General features: G+C 50.3%; 1 pseudogene; it reads right to left on the bottom strand.

The window, feature by feature from the left end:
- Positions 1-17,572: 17,572 nt before the first annotated feature.
- Positions 17,573-23,271, bottom strand: part of LOC147118618 (uncharacterized) — a 47,860-nt pseudogene continuing 42,161 nt past the window's right edge.

Raw genomic sequence — 23,271 nt, 5'->3', positions numbered from 1 at the left:
ACCTCGCATTTATCCACATTATAGTGCATCTGCCACGTATCCGCCCATTCCCCCAACCTGTCCAAATCGCACTGTAGCCTCCTGACATCCTCATCAGAGCCCACCCCTCCTCCTAGTTTAGTGTCGTCAGCGAATTTGGAAATATTGCATCCAATTCCCTGATCCAGATCATTTATATATATTGTGAACAGCTGGGGTCCCAGGACAGATCCTTGCGGCACCCCGCTGGTCACTGCCTGCCACTCTGAAAACGAGCCGTTTATTCCAACTCTCTGTTTTCTATCCGCCAGCCAGTTCTCTATCCACGTTAATACTTTGCCCCCAATCCCATGAGCCTTAATTTTGCATGACAATCTTTTGTGTGGAACCTTATCGAAGGCTTTCTGGAAGTCAAGGTACACCACATCCACTGGCTCTCCCCCATCTATTTTACCAGTTACTTCCTCAAAAAATTCCAGCAGATTAGTCAAACACGATTTACCCTTTGTAAATCCATGTTGACTCTGTCCGATCCTTTCCCCATTTGTCAAGTGCTCCGCTATTTTATCCTTAATAATGGACTCTAGCATTTTGCCCACAACCGATGTAAGGCTTACTGGTCTATAATTCCCTGCTTTCTCTCTACCCCCCTTTTTAAATATTGGGGTAACATTAGCTACCCTCCAATCCACGGGTACTGTTCCCGAGTCAATGGAGTTCCGGAAGATGATCCTTAGAGCATCTGCTATCTCCAGGGCCACCTCCTTAAGTACCCTAGGATGTAGTTTATCAGGCCCCGGGGATTTGTCGGCCTTCAGTCCCCTCAACTTACCCAACACCATATCCCTAGAGATACTAATTTCTGTCAGCTCCTCCCTCTCATTAGTCCCTATGTTTGCCGATATTCCTGGGAGGTTATTTGTGTCCTCCTTTGTGAATACAGAACCAAAGTATGAGTTTAATTGGTCTGCCATTTCCTTATTCTCCATTATATATTCTCCCGAATCGGACTGCAGGGGACCGACTTGGGATTTTACCAGTCTTTTCCTCCTGATATACCGATAAAAGCTTTTGCAGTCTGTCTTTATTTTTGCTGCAAGTTTACTTTCGTATTCTATTTTCCCCTTCCTGATTAATCCCTTTGTCCTCTTCTGCTGTATCCTGTACTGCCCCCAATCTTCCGGTCTGGTGCTTTTTTTTGCCAGTTGATATGCCCTTTTTTTTGATTTTATGCTGTCCCTAATTTCCCTCGTTATCCACGGTTGAGTCACCTTTTTAGGTTTATTTTTATGCCAAACCGGTATAAACATGTTCTGGAATTCTTCCATTCTATCTTTGAATGCTTGCCATTGTCTATCCACTGTCAATCCCCCCAGAAACACCACCCAATCAATCTTACCCAATTCCCGTCTCATACCCTCGTAATTCCCTTTATTTAAGTTCTGGACCTTAGTCTCTGATTCAATTTCCTCACTCTCCATCTCGACTGAGAGCTCGATCATATTATGATCGCTCTGACCCAAGGGGCCTCGTACAAGAAGATTGGTGATAAGTCCCTTCTCATTGCACAATACCCAGTCTAAAGCTCCCTCTACACTGTTCCATCAAACACTCCCAGGGCAGGTACAGCCCGGGGTAGATACAGAGTAAAGCTCCATCTACACTGTCGCATCAAACACTCCCAGGGCACGTACAGCACGTGTTAGATACAGAGTAAAGCTCCCTCTACACTGTCGCATCAAACACTCCCAGGGCAGGTACAGCACGGGTTAGATACAGACTGAAGCTCCCTCTACACTGCTCCATCAAACACTCCCAGGGCAGGTACAGCACGGGGTTAGATGCAGAGTAAAGCTCCCTCTACACTGTCCCATCAAACACTCCCAGGGCAGTTACAGCACGGGGTTAGACACAGAGTGAAGCTCCCTCTACACTGTCCCATCAAACACTCCCAGGACAGGTGCAGCACGGGTTAGATACAGAGTAAAGCTCCCTCTACACAGTCCCATCAAACATTCACAGGGCAGTTACAGCACAGTTAGATAGAGTGTAAAGCTCCCTTTACATCGTCCCAACAAACACTCCCAGGGCAGGTACAGCACGGGGTTAGATGCAGAGTAAAGCTCCCTCTACACTGTCCCATCAAACACTCCCAGGGCAGGTACAGCACTGGTTAGATACAGAGTAAAGCTCCGTCTACACTGTCCCATCAAACACTCCCAGGGCAGGTACAGCTCGGGGTTAGATACAAAGTAAAGCTCCCTCTACACTGTCCCATCAAACACTCCCAGGGCAGGTACAGCACAGGGTTAGATACAGAGTAAAGCTCCCTCTACACTGTCCCATCAAACACTCCCAGGGCAGGTACAGCATGGGTTAAATACAGAGTAAAGCTCCCTCTACACTGTCCCATCAAACACTCCCAGGGCAGCTACAGCGCGGGTTAGATACAGAGTGAAGCTCCCTCTACATTGTCCCATCAAACACTCCCAGGGCAGGAACAGCACGGGTTAGATACAGAGTAAAGCTCCCTCTCCACTGTTCCATCAAACACTCCCAGGGCAGGTGCCGCATGGGTTAGATACAGAGTGAAGCTCCCTCTACACTGTCCCATCAAACACTCCCAGGGCAGGTACCGCATGGGTTAGATACAGAGTAAAGCTCCCTCTAAACTGTCCCATCAAACACTCCCAGGGCAGGTGCCGCATGGGTTAGATACTGACTAAAGCTCCCTCTGCACTGTCCCATCAAACACTCCCATTGCAGGTACAGCACGGTTGAGATACAGAGTAAAGCTCCCTCTAAACTGTCCCATCAAACACTCGCATCACAGGTCCAGCATGGGTTAGATACAGAGCAAATCTCCCTCTACACAGTCCCATCAAACACTCCCAGGACAGGTACAGCACGGGTGAGATACAGAGTAAAGCTCCCTCTACACTGTCCCATCAAACACTCCCACGATAGGTACAGCACGGGTTAGATACAGAGTGAAGCTCCCTCTACACTGTCCCATCAAACACTCCCAGGGCAGGTACAGCATGGGAAAGATACTGACTAAAGCTGCCTCGACACTGTCCCATCAAACACTCCCATTGCATGTACAGCACGGGTTAGATACAGAGTAAAACTCTCTCTACACTGTCCCATCGAACACTCCCAGGGCAGGTACAGCACGGGTTAGATACAGAGTAAAGCTCCCTCTACACTGTCCCATCAAACACTCCCAGGGCAGGTAGCGCACGGGTTAGATACTGACTAAAGCTCCCTCTACACTGTCCCATCACACACTCCCAGGACTGGAACAGCATGGGTTAAATACAGAGTAAAGCTCCCTCGACACTGTCCCATCAAACACTCCCAGGGCAGTTACAGCACGGGGTTAGATACACAGTGAAGCTACCTCTACACTGTCCCATCAAACATTCCCAGGGCAGGTACAGCACGGGTTAGATACAGAGTAAAGCTCCCTCTACACTGTCCTATCAAACACTCCAGGGCAGCAACAGCATGGGTTAGATACAGAGTAAAGCTCCCTCTGCACTGTCCCATCACACACTCCCAGGACAGGAACAGCACGGGTTAGATACAGAGTAAAGCTCCCTCTACACTGTTCCATCAAACACTCCCAGGACAAGTGCAGCACGGGTTAGATACAGAGTGAAGCTCCATCTACACTGTCCCATCAAAAACTCCCAGGGCAGGTACAGCATGGGTTAGACACAGAGTAAAGCTCCCTCTACCGTCCCATCAAACACTCCCAGGGCAGGTGCAGCACGGGTTAGATACAGAGTCAAGCTTCCTCTACACTGTCCCATCAAACACTCCCAGGGCAGGTACAGCACGGGTTAGATACAGAGTAAAGCTCCCTCTACACTGTCGCATCAAACACTCCCAGGGCAGGTACAGCACGGGTTAGATACAGACTGAAGCTCCCTCTACACTGCTCCATCAAACCCTCCCCAGGCAGGTACAGCACGGGTTAGATGCAGAGTAAAGCTCCCTCTACACTGTCCGATTAAACACTCCCAGGGCAGGTACAGCACGGGGTTAGATTCAGAGTGAAGCTCCCTCTACACTGTCCCATCAAACACTCCCAGGGCAGGTACAGCGTGGGTTAGATACAGAGTAAAGCTCCCTCTACACTGCTCCATCAAACACTCCCAGGGCAGGTACAGCACAGGTTAGATACAGAGTAAAGGTCCCTGTACACTGTCCCATCAAACACTCCCAGGGCAGGTACAGCACAGGTTAGAAACAGAGTAAAGCTCCCTCTACACTGTCCCATCAAACACTCCCAGGGCAGGTACAGCACGGGGTTAGATGCAGAGTAAAGCTTCCGCTACACTGTCCCATCAAACACTCTCAGGGCAGGTACAGTACGGGTTAGATACAGAGTGAAGCTCCCTCTACACTGTCCCATCAAACACTCCCAGGGCAGGTACAGCGTGGGTTAGATACAGAGTCAAGCTCCCTCTACACTGTCCCATCAAACACTCCCAGGGCAGTTACAGCACGGGGTTAGATACAGAGTGAAGCTCCCTCTACACTGTCCCATCAAACATTCCCAGGGCAGGTACAGCACGGGTTAGATACAGAGTAAAGCTCCATCGACACTGTCCTATCAAACACTCCCAGGGCAGGTACAGCATGGGTTAGAAACAGAGTAAAGCTCCCTCTACACTGTCCCATCACACACTCCCAGGGCAGTTACAGCACGGGGTTAGATACAGAGTAAAGCTCCCTCTACAGTCCCATCAAACACTCCCAGGGCAGGTACAGCACAGGTTAGATACAGAGTCAAGCTCCCTCTACACTGTCCCATTAAACACTCCCAAGACAGGTACAGCACGGGTTAGATACAGAGTAAAGCTCCCTCTACACTGTCCCATCAAACACTCCCAGGGCAGGTACAGCACAGGGTAGATACACAGTGAAGCTACCTCTACACTGTCCCATCAAACATTCCCAGGGCAGGTACAGCACGGGTTAGATACAGAGTAAAGCTCCCTCTACACTGTCCTATCAAACACTCCAGGGCAGCAACAGCATGGGTTAGATACAGAGTAAAGCTCCCTCTGCACTGTCCCATCACACACTCCCAGGACAGGAACAGCACGGGTTAGATACAGAGTAAAGCTCCCTCTACACTGTTCCATCAAACACTCCCAGGACAAGTGCAGCACGGGTTAGATACAGAGTGAAGCTCCATCTACACTGTCCCATCAAAAACTCCCAGGGCAGGTACAGCATGGGTTAGACACAGAGTAAAGCTCCCTCTACCGTCCCATCAAACACTCCCAGGGCAGGTGCAGCACGGGTTAGATACAGAGTCAAGCTTCCTCTACACTGTCCCATCAAACACTCCCAGGGCAGGTACAGCACGGGTTAGATACAGAGTAAAGCTCCCTCTACACTGTCGCATCAAACACTCCCAGGGCAGGTACAGCACGGGTTAGATACAGACTGAAGCTCCCTCTACACTGCTCCATCAAACCCTCCCCAGGCAGGTACAGCACGGGTTAGATGCAGAGTAAAGCTCCCTCTACACTGTCCGATTAAACACTCCCAGGGCAGGTACAGCACGGGGTTAGATTCAGAGTGAAGCTCCCTCTACACTGTCCCATCAAACACTCCCAGGGCAGGTACAGCGTGGGTTAGATACAGAGTAAAGCTCCCTCTACACTGCTCCATCAAACACTCCCAGGGCAGGTACAGCACAGGTTAGATACAGAGTAAAGGTCCCTGTACACTGTCCCATCAAACACTCCCAGGGCAGGTACAGCACAGGTTAGAAACAGAGTAAAGCTCCCTCTACACTGTCCCATCAAACACTCCCAGGGCAGGTACAGCACGGGGTTAGATGCAGAGTAAAGCTTCCGCTACACTGTCCCATCAAACACTCTCAGGGCAGGTACAGTACGGGTTAGATACAGAGTGAAGCTCCCTCTACACTGTCCCATCAAACACTCCCAGGGCAGGTACAGCGTGGGTTAGATACAGAGTCAAGCTCCCTCTACACTGTCCCATCAAACACTCCCAGGGCAGTTACAGCACGGGGTTAGATACAGAGTGAAGCTCCCTCTACACTGTCCCATCAAACATTCCCAGGGCAGGTACAGCACGGGTTAGATACAGAGTAAAGCTCCATCGACACTGTCCTATCAAACACTCCCAGGGCAGGTACAGCATGGGTTAGAAACAGAGTAAAGCTCCCTCTACACTGTCCCATCACACACTCCCAGGGCAGTTACAGCACGGGGTTAGATACAGAGTAAAGCTCCCTCTACAGTCCCATCAAACACTCCCAGGGCAGGTACAGCACAGGTTAGATACAGAGTCAAGCTCCCTCTACACTGTCCCATTAAACACTCCCAAGACAGGTACAGCACGGGTTAGATACAGAGTAAAGCTCCCTCTACACTGTCCCATCAAACACTCCCAGGGCAGGTACAGCACAGGGTAGATACAGAGTAAAGCTCCCTCTACACTGTTCCATCAAACACTCCCAGGGCAGGTACAGCCCGGGGTAGATACAGAGTAAAGCTCCATCTACACTGTCGCATCAAACACTCCCAGGGCAGGTACAGCACGGGTTAGATACAGAGTAAAGCTCCCTCTACACTGTCGCATCAAACGCTCCCAGGGCAGGTACAGCACGGGTTAGATACAGACTGAAGCTCCCTCTACACTGCTCCATCAAACACTCCCAGGGCAGGTACAGCCCGGGGTAGATACAGAGTAAAGCTCCATCTACACTGTCGCATCAAACACTCCCAGGGCAGGTACAGCCCGGGGTAGATACAGAGTAAAGCTCCATCTACACTGTCGCATCAAACACTCCCAGGACAGGTACAGCACGGGTTAGATACAGAGTAATGCTCCCTCTACACTGTCCCATCAAACACTCCCAGGGCAGGTACAGCACGGGGTTAGATGCAGAGTAAAGCTCCCGCTACACTGTCCCATCAAACACTCTCAGGGCAGGTACAATACGGGTTAGATACAGAGTGAAGCTCCCTCTACACTGTCCCATCAAACTCTCCCAGGGCAAGTACAGCGTGGGTTAGATACAGAGTAAAGCTCCCTCTACACTGCTCCATCAAACACTCCCAGGGCAGGTACAGCACGGGTTAGAAACAGAGTAAAGCTCCCTCTACACTATCCCATCAAACACTCCCAGGGCAGGTACAGCACGGGGTTAGATGCAGAGTAAAGCTCCCGCTACACTGTCCCATCAAACACTCTCAGGGCAGGTACAGTACGGGTTAGATACAGAGTGAAGCTCCCTCTACACTGTCCCATCAAACACTCCCAGGGCAGGTACAGCGTGGGTTAGATACAGAGTCAAGCTCCCTCTACACTGTCCCATCAAACACTCCCAGGGCAGGTACAGCATGGGTAAGACACAGAGTAAAGCTCCCTCTACACTGTCCCATCAAACACTGCCAGGGCAGGTACAGCACGGGTTAGATACAGAGTAAAGCTCCCTCTACACTGTCCCATCAAATACTCCCAGGACAGGTACAGCACAGGGTTAGATACAGAGTAAAGCTCACTCTACACTGTCCCATCAAACACTCCCAGGACAGATGCAGCACGGGTTAGATACAGAGTGAAGCTCCCTCTACACTGTCCCATCAAACACTCCCAGGGCAGGTACAGCACGGGTTAGATACAGAGCAAAGCTCCCTCTACACTGTCCCATCAAACACTCCCAGGACAGGTACGGCACGGGTTACATACAGAGTAAATCTCCCTCTACACTGTCCCATCAAACACTCCCACGATAGGTACAGCACGGGTTAGATACAGAGTAAAGCTTCCTCCACACAGTCCCATCAAACATTCACAGGGCAGTTACAGCACAGTTAGACAGAGTGTAAAGCTCCCTTTACATTGACCCAACAAACACTCCCAGGACAGGTGCAGCAAGGGTTAGATACAGAGTAAAGCTCCCTCTACACTGTCCCATCAAACACTCCCAGGGCAGGTACAGCACGGGTTAGAAACAGAGTAAAGCTCCATCTACACTGTCCCATCAAACACTCCCAGGACAGGTACAGCACGAGTTAGATACAGAGTAAAGCTCCCTCTACATTGTCCCATCAAACACTCCCAGGGCAGGTACAGCACGGGTTAGATACAGAGTAAAGCTCCCTCTACACTGTCCCATCACACACTCCCAGGACTGGAACAGCATGGGTTAAATACAGAGTAAAGCTCCCTCGACACTGTCCCATCAAACACTCCCAGGGCAGTTACAGCACGGGGTTACATACAGAGTGAAGCTCCCTCTACACTGTCCCATCAAACATTCCCAGGGCAGGTACAGCACGGGTTAGATACAGAGTAAAGCTCCCTCTACACTGTCCTATCAAACACTCCCAGGGCAGCTACAGCATGGGTTGATACAGAGTAAAGCTCCCTCTACACTGTCCCATCACACACTCCCAGGACAGGAACAGCACGGGTTAGATACAGAGTAAAGCTCCCTCTACACTGTTCCATCAAACACTCCCAGCAGAGGTGCAGCACGGGTTAGATACAGAGTGAAGCTCCATCTACACTGTCCCATCAAACACTCCCAGGGCAGGTACAGCATGGGTTAGATACACAGTAAAGCTCCCTCTACAGTCCCATCAAACACTCCGAGGGCAGGTACAGCACGGGTTAGATACAGAGTCAAGCTCCCTCTACACTGTCCCATTAAACACTCCCAAGACAGGTACAGCACGGGTTAGATACAGAGTAAAGCTCCCTCTACACTGTCCCATCAAACACTCCCAGGGCAGGTACAGCACAGGGTAGATACAGAGTAAAGCTCCCTCTACACTGTTCCATCAAACACTCCCAGGGCAGGTACAGCCCGGGGTAGATAGAGAGTAAAGCTCTCTCTACACTGTCGCATCAAACACTCCCAGGGCAGGTACAGCACGGGTTAGATACAGAGTAAAGCTCCCTCAACACTGTCGCATCAAACACTCCCAGGGCAGGTACAGCACGGGTTAGATACAGACTGAAGCTCCCTCTACACTGCTCCATCAAACACTCCCAGGACAGGTACAGCACGGGTTAGATACAGAGTGAAGCTCCCTCTACACTGTCCCATCAAACACTCCCAGGGCAGGTACAGCGTGGGTTAGATACAGAGTAAAGCTCCCTCTACACTGCTCCATCAAACACTCCCAGGGCAGGTACAGCACAGGTTAGATACAGAGTAAAGGTCCCTGTACACTGTCCCATCAAACACTCCCAGGGCAGGTACAGCACGGGTTAGAAACAGAGTAAAGCTCCCTCTACACTGTCCCATCAAACACTCCCAGGGCAGGTACAGCACGGGGTTAGATGCAGAGTAAAGCTCCCGCTACACTGTCCCATCAAACACTCTCAGGACAGGTACAGTACGGGTTAGATACAGAGTGAAGCTCCCTCTACACTGTCCCATCAAACACTCCCAGGGCAGGTACAGCGTGGGTTAGATACAGAGTCAAGCTCCCTCTACACTGTCCCATCAAACACTCCCAGGGCAGGTACAGCATGGGTAAGACACAGAGTAAAGCTCCCTCTACACTGTCCCATCAAACACTGCCAGGGCAGGTACAGCACGGGTTAGATACAGAGTAAAGCTCCCTCTACACTGTCCCATCAAACGCTCCCAGGACAGATGCAGCATGGGTTAGATACAGAGTGAAGCTCCCTCTACACTGTCCCATCAAACACTCCCAGGGCAGGTACAGCACGGGTTAGATACAGAGCAAAGCTCCCGCTACACTGTCCCATCAAACACTCCCAGGACAGGTATGGCACGGGTTACATACAGAGTAAATCTCCCTCTACACTGTCCCATCAAACAATCCCAGGGCAGGTACAGCACGGGTTAGATACTGACTAAAGCTCCATCTACACTGTCCCATCAAACACTCCCAGGGCAGGTACAGCATGGGTTAAATACAGCGTAAAGCTCCCTCTACACTGTCCCATCAAACACTCCCAGGGCAGTTACAGCACAGGGTTAGACACAGAGTGAAGCTCCCTCTACACTGTCCCATCAAACACTCCCAGGACAGGTGCAGCACGGGTTAGATACAGAGTAAAGCTCCCTCTACACAGTCCCATCAAACATTCACAGGGCAGTTACAGCACAGTTACATAGAGTGTAAAGCTCCCTTTACATTGTCCCAACAAACACTCCCAGGGCAGGTACAGCGTGGGTTAGATACAGAGTCAAGCTCCCTCTACACTGTCCCATCAAACACTCCCAGGGCAGGTGCAGCATGGGTAAGACACAGAGTAAAGCTCCCTCTACACTGTCCCATCAAACACTGCCAGGGCAGGTACAGCACGGGTTAGATACAGAGTAAAGCTCCCTCTACACTGTCCCATCAAACACTCCCAGGACAGATGCAGCATGGGTTAGATACAGAGTGAAGCTCCCTCTACACTGTCCCATCAAACACTCCCAGGGCAGGTACAGCACGGGTTAGATACAGAGCAAAGATCCCTCTATACTGTCCCATCAAACACTCCCAGGACAGGTACGGCACGGGTTACATACAGAGTAAATCTCCCTCTACACTGTCCCATCAAACACTCCCAGGGCAGGTACAGCACGGGTTAGATACTGACTGAAGCTCCATCTACACTGTCCCATCAAACACTCCCAGGGCAGGTACAGCATGGGTTAAATACAGAGTAAAGCTCCCTCTACACTGTCCCATCAAACACTCCCAGGGCAGTTACAGCACGGGGTTAGACACAGAGTGAAGCTCCCTCTACACTGTCCCATCAAACACTCCCAGGACAGGTGCAGCACGGGTTAGATACAGAGTAAAGCTCCCTCTACACAGTCCCATCAAACATTCACAGGGCAGTTACAGCACAGTTAGATAGAGTGTAAAGCTCCCTTTACATTGTCCCAACAAACACTCCCAGGGCAGGTACAGCACGGGTTAGATACAGAGTAAAGCTCCCTCTACACTGTCCCATCAAACACTCCCAGGGCAGGTACAGCTCGGGGTTAGATACAAAGTAAAGCTCCCTCTACACTGTCCCATCAAACACTCCCAGGGCAGGTACAGCGCGGGTTAGATACAGAGTGAAGCTCCCTCTACATTGTCCCATCAAACACTCCCAGGGCAGGTACAGCACGGGTTAGATACAGAGTAAAGCTCCCTCTCCACTGTTCCATCAAACACTCCCAGGGCAGGTGCCGCATGGGTTAGATACAGAGTGAAGCTCCCTCTACACTGTCCCATCAAACACTCCCAGGGCAGGTACCGCATGGGTTAGATACAGAGTAAAGCTCCCTCTAAACTGTCCCATCAAACACTCCCAGGGCAGGTACTGCATGGGTTAGATACTGACTAAAGCTCCCTCTACACTGTCCCATCAAACACTCCCATTGCAGGTACAGCACGGTTGAGATACAGAGTAAAGCTCCCTCTAAACTGTCCCATCAAACACTCGCATGACAGGTCCAGCATGGGTTAGATACAGAGCAAATCTCCCTCTACACAGTCCCATCAAACACTCCCAGGACAGGTACAGCACGGGTAAGACAAAGAGTAAAGCTCCCTCTACACTGTCCCATCAAACACTCCCAGGGCAAGTACAGCGTGGGTTAGATACAGAGTGAAGCTCCCTCTACACTGTCCCATCAAACACTCCCAGGGCAGGTACAGCGTGGGTTAGATACAGAGTCAAGCTCCCTCTACACTGTCCCATCAAACACTCCCAGGGCAGGTACAGCATGGGTAAGACACAGAGTAAAGCTCCCTCTACACTGTCCCATCAAACACTGCCAGGGCAGGTACAGCACGGGTTAGATACAGAGTAAAGCTCCCTCTACACTGTCCCATCAAATACTCCCAGGACAGGTACAGCACAGGGTTAGATACAGAGTAAAGCTCACTCTACACTGTCCCATCAAACACTCCCAGGACAGATGCAGCACGGGTTAGATACAGAGTGAAGCTCCCTCTACACTGTCCCATCAAACACTCCCAGGGCAGGTACAGCACGGGTTAGATACAGAGCAAAGCTCCCTCTACACTGTCCCATCAAACACTCCCAGGACAGGTACGGCACGGGTTACATACAGAGTAAATCTCCCTCTCCACTGTCCCATCAAACACTCCCACGATAGGTACAGCACGGGTTAGATACAGAGTAAAGCTCCCTCCACACAGTCCCATCAAACATTCACAGGGCAGTTACAGCACAGTTAGACAGAGTGTAAAGCTCCCTTTACATTGACCCAACAAACACTCCCAGGACAGGTGCAGCAAGGGTTAGATACTGACTAAAGCTCCCTCTACACTGTCCCATCAAACACTCCCAGGGCAGTTACAGCACGGGGTTAGACACAGAGTGAAGCTCCCTCTGCACTGTCCCATCAAACACTCCCAGGACAGGTGCAGCACGGGTTAGATACAGAGTAAAGCTCCCTCTACACAGTCCCATCAAACATTCACAGGGCAGTTACAGCACAGTTAGATAGAGTGTAAAGCTCCCTTTACATTGTCCCAACAAACACTCCCAGGGCAGGTACAGCGTGGGTTAGATACAGAGTCAAGCTCCCTCTACACTGTCCCATCAAACACTCCCAGGGCAGGTATAGCATGGGTAAGACACAGAGTAAAGCTCCCTCTACACTGTCCCATCAAACACTGCCAGGGCAGGTACAGCACGGGTTAGATACAGAGTAAAGCTCCCTCTACACTGTCCCATCAAACACTCCCAGGACAGATGCAGCATGGGTTAGATACAGAGTGAAGCTCCCTCTACACTGTCCCATCAAACACTCCCAGGGCAGGTACAGCACGGGTTAGATACAGAGCAAAGCTCCCTCTATACTGTCCCATCAAACACTCCCAGGACAGGTACGACACGGGTTACATACAGAGTAAATCTCCCTCTGCACTGTCCCATCAAACACTCCCAGGGCAGGTACAGCACGGGTTAGATACTGAATGAAGCTCCATCTACACTGTCCCATCAAACACTCCCAGGGCAGGTACAGCATGGGTTAAATACAGAGTAAAGCTCCCTCTACACTGTCCCATCAAACACTCCCAGGGCAGTTACAGCACGGGGTTAGACACAGAGTGAAGCTCCCTCTACACTGTCCCATCAAACACTCCCAGGACAGGTGCAGCACGGGTTAGATACAGAGTAAAGCTCCCTCTACACAGTCCCATCAAACATTCACAGGGCAGTTACAGCACAGTTAGATAGAGTGTAAAGCTCCCTTTACATTGTCCCAACAAACACTCCCAGGGCAGGTACAGCTCGGGGTTAGATGCAGAGTAAAGCTCCCTCTACACTGTCCCATCAAACACTCCCAGGGCAGGTACAGCACGGGTTAGATACAGAGTAAAGCTCCGTCTACACTGTCCCATCAAACACTCCCAGGGCAGGTACAGCTCGGGGTTAGATACAAAGTAAAGCTCCCTCTACACTGTCCCATCAAACACTCCCAGGACAGGTACAGCACAGGTTAGATACAGAGTAAAGCTCCCACTACACTGTTCCATCAAACACGCCCACGGCAAGTACAGCACGGGTTAGATACTAAGTGAAGCTCCCTCTTCACTTTCCCATCAAACACTCCCAGGGTAGGTACAGCATGGGTTAGATACAGAGAAAAGCTCCCTCTACACTGTCCCATCAAACACTCCCAGGGCAGGTACAGCACGGGTTAGTTAGAGCAATGCTCCCTATAAACTATCCCAACAAACACTCCCAGGACAGATACAGCATGGGTTAGATACAGAGTAAAGCTCCCTCTACACTTTCCCATCAAACACTCCCAGGGCAGGTACAGCACGGGTTAGATACAGAGTAATGCTCCCTCTACGCTGTCCAATCAAACACTCCCAGGGCAGGTACAGCATGGGTTAGATACAGAGTAAAGCTCCCTCTACACTGTCCCATCAAACACTCCCAGGGCAGGTACAGCGCGGGTTAGATACAGAGAAAAGCTCCCTCTACACTGTCCCATCAAACACTCCCAGGGCAGGTACAGCGTGGGTTAGATACAGAGTAAAGCTCCCTCTACACTGTCCCATCAAAAACTGCCAGGGAATGTACAGCACGGGTTAGTTACACAGTAAAGCTCCCTCTACAGTGTCCCATCAAACACTCCCAGGGCAGATACAGCATGGGTTAGATACAGGGTAAAGCTCCCTCTAAACTGTCCCATCAAACACTCCCAGGGCAGATACAGCACAGGTTAGATACAGAGTAAAGCTCCCTCTAAACTGTCCCATCAAACACTCCAAGAGCAGGTACAGCACGGGTTAGATACAGAGTATATCTCCCTCTACACTGTCCCATCAAACACTCCCACGATAGGTACAGCACGGGTTAGATACAGAGTAAATTGCCCTCTACACAGTCCCGTCAAACGCTTCCAGGACAGGTACAGCACAGGTTAGATACAGAGTAAAGCTCCCTCTACACAGTCCCATCAAACATTCACAGGGCAGTTACAGCACAGTTAGATAGAGTGTAAAGCTCCCTTTACATTGACCCAACAAACACTCCCAGGACAGGTACAGCACGGGTTAGATACAGAGTAAAGCTCCATCTACACTGTCCCATCAAACACTCCCAGGGCAGGTGCAGCATGGGTTAGATACAGAAAAAGCTCCCTCTGCACTGTCCCATCAAACACTCCCAGGGCAGGTACAGCACGGGTTGGATACAGAGTAAAGCTCTCTCTACACTGTCCCATCAAACACTCCAAGGGTAGGTACAGCTCGGGGTTAGATACAACGTAGAGCTCCCTCTACAGTGTCCGATCATACACTCCCAGGGCAGGTACAGCCCGGGGTTAGATACAGAGTAAAGCTCCCTCTAAACTATCCCATCAAACACTCCCAGGACAGGTACAGCACGGGTTAAATTCAGAGCAAAGCTCCCTCGACACTGTCCTGTCAAACACCCCAAGGGCAGGTGCAGCATGGGTTAGATACAGAGTAAAGCTCCCTCTGCACTGTCCCATCAAAGCCTGCCAGGGCAGGTACAGCACGGGTTTGTTAGAGGAAAGCTCCCTCGAAACTGTCCCATCAAACACTCCCAGGGCAGGTACAGCACAGGTTAGATACACAGTAAAGCTCTCTCTGCACTGTCCCATCAAATACTCCCAGGGCAGGTACAGCACGGGTTAGATACAGAGTAAAGCTCCCTCTACACTGTCCCAACCAACACTCCCAGGGCAGGTACAGCATGGGCTAGATACAGAGTAAAGCTTCCTCTACACTGGCCCATCAAACACCCCCACGGCAGGTACAGCGCGGGTTAGATACAAAGTAAAGCTCTCTCTACACTGTCCCATCAAACACTCCCAGGGCAGGTATAGTGCGGGTTACAGCGTAAAGCTCCATCTACACTGTCCCATCAAACACTCCCAGGGCAGGTACAGCGCGGGTTAGATACAGAGTAATGCTCCCTCTGCACTGTCCCATCAAACACTCCCAGGGCAGGTACAGCACGGGTTAGGTACAGAGTAAAGCTCCCTCTACACTGTTCCATCAAACACGCCCACGGCAAGTACAGCACGGGTTAAATACTGAGTAAAGCTCCCTCTACACTGTCCCATCAAACACTCCCAGGGCAGGTACAGCACGGGTTAGTTAGAGTATTGCTCCCGATACACTGTCCCATCAATCACTCCCAGGGCAGGCACAGCGCAGGTTAGATACAGAGTAAAGCTCCCTCTACACTGTCCCAGCAAAAACTGCCAGGGTATGTGCAGCATGGGTTAGTTACAGAGTAAAGCTCCCTCTACAGTGTCCCATCAAACACTCCCAGGGCAGATACAGCATGGTTTAGATGCAGAGTAAAGCTCCCTCGACACTGTCCCATGAAACACTCCCGGGGCAGGTACAGCACAGGTTAGATACAGAGTAAAGCTCCCTCTACACTGTCCCATCAAACACTTCCAGGGCAGATACAGGACGGGTTAGATACAGAATAAAGCTCGCTCTACACTGCCCCATCAAACACTCCCAGGGCAGGTACAGCACGGGTTAGATACAGAGTAAAGCTCCCTCTACACTGTCCCATCAAACACTCCCCGGGCAGGTACAGCACGGGTTAGATACCGAGTAAAGCTCCCTTTACACTGTCCCATCAAACACTCCCAGGGCAGGTACAGCACAGGTTAGATACAGAGTAAAGCTCCCTCTACACTGTCCCATCAAACACTCCCAGGGCAGGTACAGCACAGGTTCGATACAGAGTAAAGCTCACTCTACACTGTCCCATCAAACACTCCCAGGGCAGATACAGCACAGGTTAGATACAGAGTAAAGCTCCCTTTACACTGTCCGATCAAACACTCCCAGGGCAGGTACAGCACGGGTTAGATACAGAGTAAAGCTCCCTCTACACTGTCCCAACAAACACTCCCAGGGCAGGTACAGGGATGTGTTATCAATACCTCCCCTGGATACCAAGGCTAGGAGAGGTACCCTGGATGGTATGGGGAGCTGGGACTTGTCCATAAGGGTAACTAAAGGTGTCAGACCTGAAATAATCCAGAGTAATGATCGGGTGTTAGTCGTGGCTCAGTGGGAGCACTCTCTCTCTCTGTCTCTGTCTCTGTGTCTCAGTGGGAGCACTCTCTCTCTCTGTCTCTGTCTCTGTGTCTCAGTGGGAGCACTCTCTCTCTCTCTCTCTTGTCTCTGAGTCAGGAGGTTGTGGGATCAAGTCCACCAGCAGAAACTTGAGAACAGAATCTAGGCTGACACTCCAATGCAGTACAGGTAGACTATCCTTTATCCGAAAACCTCGGGACCAGCCGAATTTCGGATAAAGGAGAATTTCGGATTTCGGAAGCTGGGTCGGCGGGGGTCCGCGGGGGGGGGGTCGTGCGCACGACTTACGCTGACGCTCAGTGTAAGTCAGTCGGGGTCGGCGGGGGTCGGGGCCGGCGGGGGGGGGGTCGGCGGTTGTCGGGGCTGGCGGGGTCCGCGGGGGGGTCGGCGGTTGTCGAGGCTGGCGGGGTCGGCGGTTGTCGGGGCCGGCGGGGTCCGCGGGGGGGGGTCGGCGGTTGTCGGGGCTGGCGGGGTCGGCGGTTGTCGGGGCTGGCGGGGTCGGCGGTTGTCGGGGTCGGCGGTTGTCGGGGCTGGCGGGGTCGGCGGGGGGTCGTGCGCACGACTTACCCTTTATCCGAACTTCCGCAACCGGAACCCTCTAAAAACCGAAGGTTTTTTCGTTCAGCGTAAGTCGTACGCACGACTTACGCTGAACGAAAAAACCTTCGGTTTTTAGAGGGTTTCGGTTTTCGGAAGTCCGGATAAAGGGTAGTCTACCTGTAGTGAGGGAGTGCGGCACTGTTAGCGGTGCCATCTTTCAGATGAGTTCTTGAACTGAGGCCCCATCAGCCCTCAACCAACATCACTAAAACAGATTGTCTGGCCATTATCACATTGCTGTTCATGGCAGTTTGCTGTGCGCAAATTGGCTGTTGCATTTCCTACAACAGTGAATGTTCTTCAAATGTACTTTGGTGTTGTTGTACTTCATTGGCTGTAAAGCACTTTGGGCCGTCCTGAGGTGCTACATAAATACAAGTCTTTAATTAACAAAGGAGAAACGACCGAAGAAAGGAACATTCAGTAACAGGACAACAATTAGTCTCCTCTTATTATGTAAGAAATCAAGGTCTCGACACGCTGTGTTCGAAACAAAGCTGATTTGTCAGATATCCAGAAAATTAAACTCCAGCCCAGTTATAGGGGAAACAAAGCCCAATTGTTAGAATGAACAGGGTTCAGTCCTGGATGTGATTAACAGCAGCAATAACAGCAGAATCCAACCCCTACAGTCAGTCGTGAACTCGCTGGTGTTTCTGCAGGTCGGATGAACGAGTGAATCCTTTCCCACACACGGAGCAGGTGAACGGCTTTTCTCCAGTGTGAACTCGCTGGTGTCTCAGCAGGTTGGATGAACGAGTGAATCCTTTCCCACACACGGAGCAGGTGAACGGCCTCGCCCCGGTGTGAACTCGCTGGTGAGATAGAAGGGTGGAAGCATTTGAGAATCCCTTCCCGCACAAGGAGCAGGCGAATGGCCTCTCCTCTGTGTGAACAGATTGGTGTCTCAGATGGTGAGATGATTTAATGAATCCTTTCCCACACACAGAGCAGACGAATGGTCTCTCTCCAGTGTGAAAGCGCTTGTGATCAGTGAGGTGGGAAGAACAAGTGAATCCCTTCCCACACTCGGAGCAGGTGAACGGTCTCTCCCCAGTGTGACTGCGTCGATGGGTTTCCAGCTGGCACGGGTAATTGAATCCCTTCCCACAGTCCCCACATTTCCACGGCTTCTCCGTGGTGCGGGTGTCCTTGTGTCTCTCCAGGTTGAATGATCAGTTGAAGCCTCGTCCACACACACAACACGTGTACGGTTTCTCCCCGCTGTGAACGGTGCGATGTTTTTTCAGGCTGTGTAACTGGTTGAAGCTCTTTCCACAGCCAGTGCACTGGAACACTCTCACTCGGGTGTGTGTGTCTCGGTGCTTTTCCAGTCACACTGATCTTTGAAATCTTTTCCCACAGACAGAACAGACAAACATTTCTCCTTCCACATTCAAAGGCCGATGATATTCAGGTCCTGATGAATGGAGTGACTCTGTCAGATCTTGACATGATGTTTGGTTTGAGATTCCCGTCTGTAAATCCTCCACTTCTAATACCCTGTAAAAGGAGATTACAAAAGTCATCACTGTAAGTACAGGATAGAAATTCAGAACAGACAATTCTAGTTTCTATGGAACATTCTTTCCTCTCTTGCCGTGCCTTCTGTTGCCTGGGCCCAAAGCTCTGGAATTCCCTGCCTAACCCTGTCCGCCTCGCTACCTCTCTTTCCTCCTTTAAGACGCTCCTTAAAACCTACCTCTTTGACCAAGCTTTTGGTCACCTGCCTTAATTTATCCTTATGTGGATTGGTGTCAAATTTTTAGACTTAAAATACTCCTGTGCAGCGCCTTGGGACACTTTACTGCGTTAAAGGCGCTATATAAATATATTAATGGCAAGAGGATAACCAGGGAAAGGGTAGGGCCCATTAGGGACCAAAGTGGCAATCTGTGTGTAGAGCCAGATGATGTAGGCGGGGTTTTAAATGAATTTTTTGCATCTGTGTTCACTATGGAGAAAGACGATGTAGACATAGAAATCGGGCAAGGGGACTGTGACATACTTGAACATATTAGCATCGAGAGGGAGGAGGTACTAGCGGTTTTAGCAGGCCAAAAAGTGGATAAATCCCCAGGCCCGGACGAGATGTATCCCAGGCTGTTGTGTGAGACAAAGGAGGAGATTGCAGGGGCTCTGACACAAATTTTCAGAACCTCTCTGGCCACAGGGGATGTACCAGAGGACTGGAGAACAGCTAACGTAGTACCATTATACAAGAAGGGTAGCAGGGATAACAGGGAATTACAGGCCAGTGAGCCTAACATCTGTGGTAGGGAAATTATTGGAAAAAATTCTGAGGGACAAAATTAGTCACCACTTGGAGAGGCAAGGATTAATCGGGGATAGTCAGCATGGCTTTGTCAAGGGTAAATCATGTCTGACTAATCTGATTGAATTTTTCGAGGGGGTGACTAGGTGTGTGGATGAGGGAAATGCTGTGGATGTGGTTTACATGGACTTCAGTAAAGCTTTTGACAAAGTCCCGCATAGGAGACTGGTCAAGAAGGTAAGAGCCCATGGGATCCAGGGTGCCTTGGCGCGTTGGATCCTAAACTGGCTGAGTGGCAGGAGGCAGAGGGTGATGGTCGAAGGTTGCTTTTGTGACTGGAAGCCTGTGTCCAGTGGGGTACCTCAGGGATCGGTGCTGGGTCCCTTGCTGTTTGTGATCTACATAAATGATTTGGATGAGAATGTAAAAGGTATGATCAGTAAGTTCACAGATGACACGAAAATTGGTGGGGTGGTAAATTGCGAGGAGGAAAGCCTCAGGCTACAGGACGATATAAACAGGTTGGTCAGATGGGCGGAAAAGTGGCAAATGGAATTTAACCCTGAAAAGTGCGAGGTGATGCATTTTGGACGGACAAATAAGGCAAGGGAATACACAATGAGTGGTAGGACCCTAGGAAGTACAGAGGGTCAGAGGGACCTTGGTGTACATGTACATAGATCCCTGAAGGCAGCGGAACAGGTAGATAAGGTGGTTAAAAAGGCATATGGGATACTTGCCTTCATTAGCCGAGGCATAGAATATAAGAGCAGGGAGGTTATGATGGAGCTGTACAAAACGCTGGTGAGGCCACAGCTGGAGTACTGTGTGCAGTTCTGGTCGCCTCACTATAGGAAGGATGTGATTGCTTTGGAGAGGGTGCAGTGAAGATTCACCAGGATGTTACCTGGGATGGAGCGCTTCAGCTATGAAGAAAGGCTAAACAGGCTGGGGTTGTTTTCCTTGGAGCAAAGAAGGCTGAGGGGGGACCTGATTGAGGTGTACAAAATGAGGGGCATAGATAGGGTAGGTAAAGAGGAACTTTTCCCCTTAGTAGGGGGGTCAATAACAAGGGGGCATAGATTCAGGGTAAGGGGCAGGAGATTTAGAGGGGATTTGAGGAGGAACTTTTTCACCCAGAGGGTGGTTGGAATCTGGAACTCACTGCCTGAAAGGGTGGGAGAGGCAGGAACCCTCACAACATTCAAGAAGCATTTGGATGAGCACTTGAAATGCCATTGCATACAAGGCTATGGACCAAATGCTGGAAAATGGGATTAGACTGGACAGGGATTGATGGACGGCGCAGACACGATGGGCCGAAGGGCCTCTTTCTGTGCTGTAAAACTCTATGACTCTATGACTAAATACAAGGAAAATGCTAGAGTCTATTATAAAGGATGTGATAACAGGACACTTAGAAAATATCAACGGAATTAGACAAAGTCAGTATGGAGTTAAGAAAGGGAAATCGTGTTTGACAAACCTACTGGAGTTTTTTGAGGATGTAACTGGTAGAATGGATGAGGGAGAACCAGTGGATGTGGTGTATTTGGATTTTCAGAAGGCCTTTGATAAAGTCCCACATAAGAGGTTAGTGTGCAAAATTAAAGCTCATGGGATTGGGAGTAATATACTGGCATGGATTGAAAATTGGTTAACAGACAGGAAACAGAGAGTAGGAATAAATGGGTCTTTTTCAGGGTGGCAGGCGGTGACTAGTGGGGTACCACAGGGATCAGTGCTTGGGCACCAGCTATTCACAATATATATCAATGATTTAGATGAGGGAACCAAATGTAATATTTCCAAGTTTGCTGACGACATGAGACTAGTTGGGATTGTGAGTTGTGAGGAGGATGCAAAGAGGCTTCAAGGCGATTTAGACAAGTTGAGTGAGTGGGCAAATACATGGCAGATGCAGTATAACGTGGATAAATGTGAAGTTATCCACTTCGGTAGGAAAAACACAAAGATAGAGTATTATTTAAATGGTGATAGATTGGGAAATGTTGATGTACAAAGGGACCTGGGCGTACTTGTACACCAGTCACTGAAAGCAAACATGCAGGTGCAGCAAGCAGTTAGGAAGGCAAATGGTATGTTGGCCTTCATTGCAAGAGGATTTGAGTACAGGAGCAAGGATGTCTTACTACAGTTATACAGGGCCTTGGTGAGACCACACCTGGAGTATTGTGTGCAGTTTTGGTCTCCTTACCTAAGAAAGGATATACTTGTTATAGAGGGAGTGCAGTGAAGGTTCACCAGACTGATGCCTGGGATGGCAGGTCTGTCGTATCAGGAGAGATTGGGTCGACTAGGCCTGTATTCACTAGAGTTTAGAAGAATGAGAGGGGATCTCATTGAAACATATAAAAGTCTGACAGGGCTAGACAGACTGGATGCAGGGAGGATATTTCCCCTGGCTGGGGGTCTAGATCGAGGGGTCACAGTCTCAGGATATTTGGTCGGACATTTAGGACAGAGATGAGGAGAAATTTCTTCACTCAGAGGGTGGTGAACCTGTGGAATTCTCTACCACAGAAGGCTGTGGGGGCCAAGTCACTGAATATATTTAAGGAGGAAATATAGATTTCTAGACACAAAAGTCATCAAGTGGTATGGGGAGAGAGTGGGAATATGGTATTGACATAGAGGATTAGCCATGATTATATTCAATGGCGGAGCAGACTCGAAGGGCTGAATGGCCAACTCCTGCCCCTATTTTTCTATGTTCTATGTTTCTAAGTTGTTGTTGTTGTTCCCCCAAAGCTGTAAATCCCCGTCCCACACACACTCCCTCCTCCCTGTGCTGAAATCCAAACCCATCGCACCATCTCCAACATTTCTTTCCTCCACTCCCAGTTTTCCCCCTCTCTCTACTCTGGTTGGGTTCAGTTCTACACCCGCTGTGTGCAGAGTGAGAATAAAATCAATGAGTCAATGATTGTCTCTCCTGGTCACTGGCACCCTGAAGCCCCGCCCACACTCTGTTCCTGGCCAAGATGGCCGCGCATGCGCCGTGATCCCGGCCTGTCCAAGATGGCGGCCAGGGACCCCGCTGACCCGGGCCTGTCACCGCGGGACAAACACGGGCCTGCTGGCTCTTTTTCGGGGCCTGAGGCCTACATCAGGTGTTTATGAAGCTTCCCAGCCCACCCGCGGGTCCCATTCCTCCCGGGGCCCACAATCTCCTACCGCCTCCCGGGAGTGTCTCTTCCGATTAACGCCGTCCCTGCCACTCGCGCTGCGCATGCTCAGTGCACCGTCCTGACCCGCGCCTGCGCACTGTGCTGTAGTCATAGATAGGTCACTTTCTACCCCGCTCGGCATTCTGGGTTACTGCGCCGCCATTGAAAGTCCCAATTAGTGAAAAAAAAATTGTCATCCGATTGAGATTGGGCCTTTTTTGACTACCGGTTGGGACGACACTAAGTAGTCCCACTGTGACCAGACAGGAGCAAAAACCCTTTAGGCAAGAGCCCCAGTGCATCACAAATATGAAACAAACAATAATAACTATGTCGTATACAAGGACACACACAAATACGATGGAAAGATGACTACAAACTTCCCTTAACTCCAACTGATTTCCGTTTTGTAACCATCGTTCCATCCATTCTGCTGCCTGGCCCTTCACTCCAAACAGCCTGACCTTGGTCATCTTCTGGATCTTACATATTGTTATGGATAGCAAGCTGGTTACAAAACAGAAAAGAGAGAGTAGGGGTTAGGAGTAGCTACTCAGACTGACAAAAGATGGGAAGTGGTGTTCCACAGGGATCAGTGCTGGGACCGCTGTTGTTCATA

This window comes from Somniosus microcephalus, chromosome 4 (assembly GCF_052327205.1).
Source record: "Somniosus microcephalus isolate GS21.2 chromosome 4, FLI_Smic_1.0, whole genome shotgun sequence".
Taxonomy (NCBI): Eukaryota; Metazoa; Chordata; class Chondrichthyes; order Squaliformes; family Somniosidae; genus Somniosus; species Somniosus microcephalus.
The sequence above is the reverse complement of the archived record's forward strand: the minus strand, read 5'-3'. Positions and strand labels throughout refer to the sequence as shown.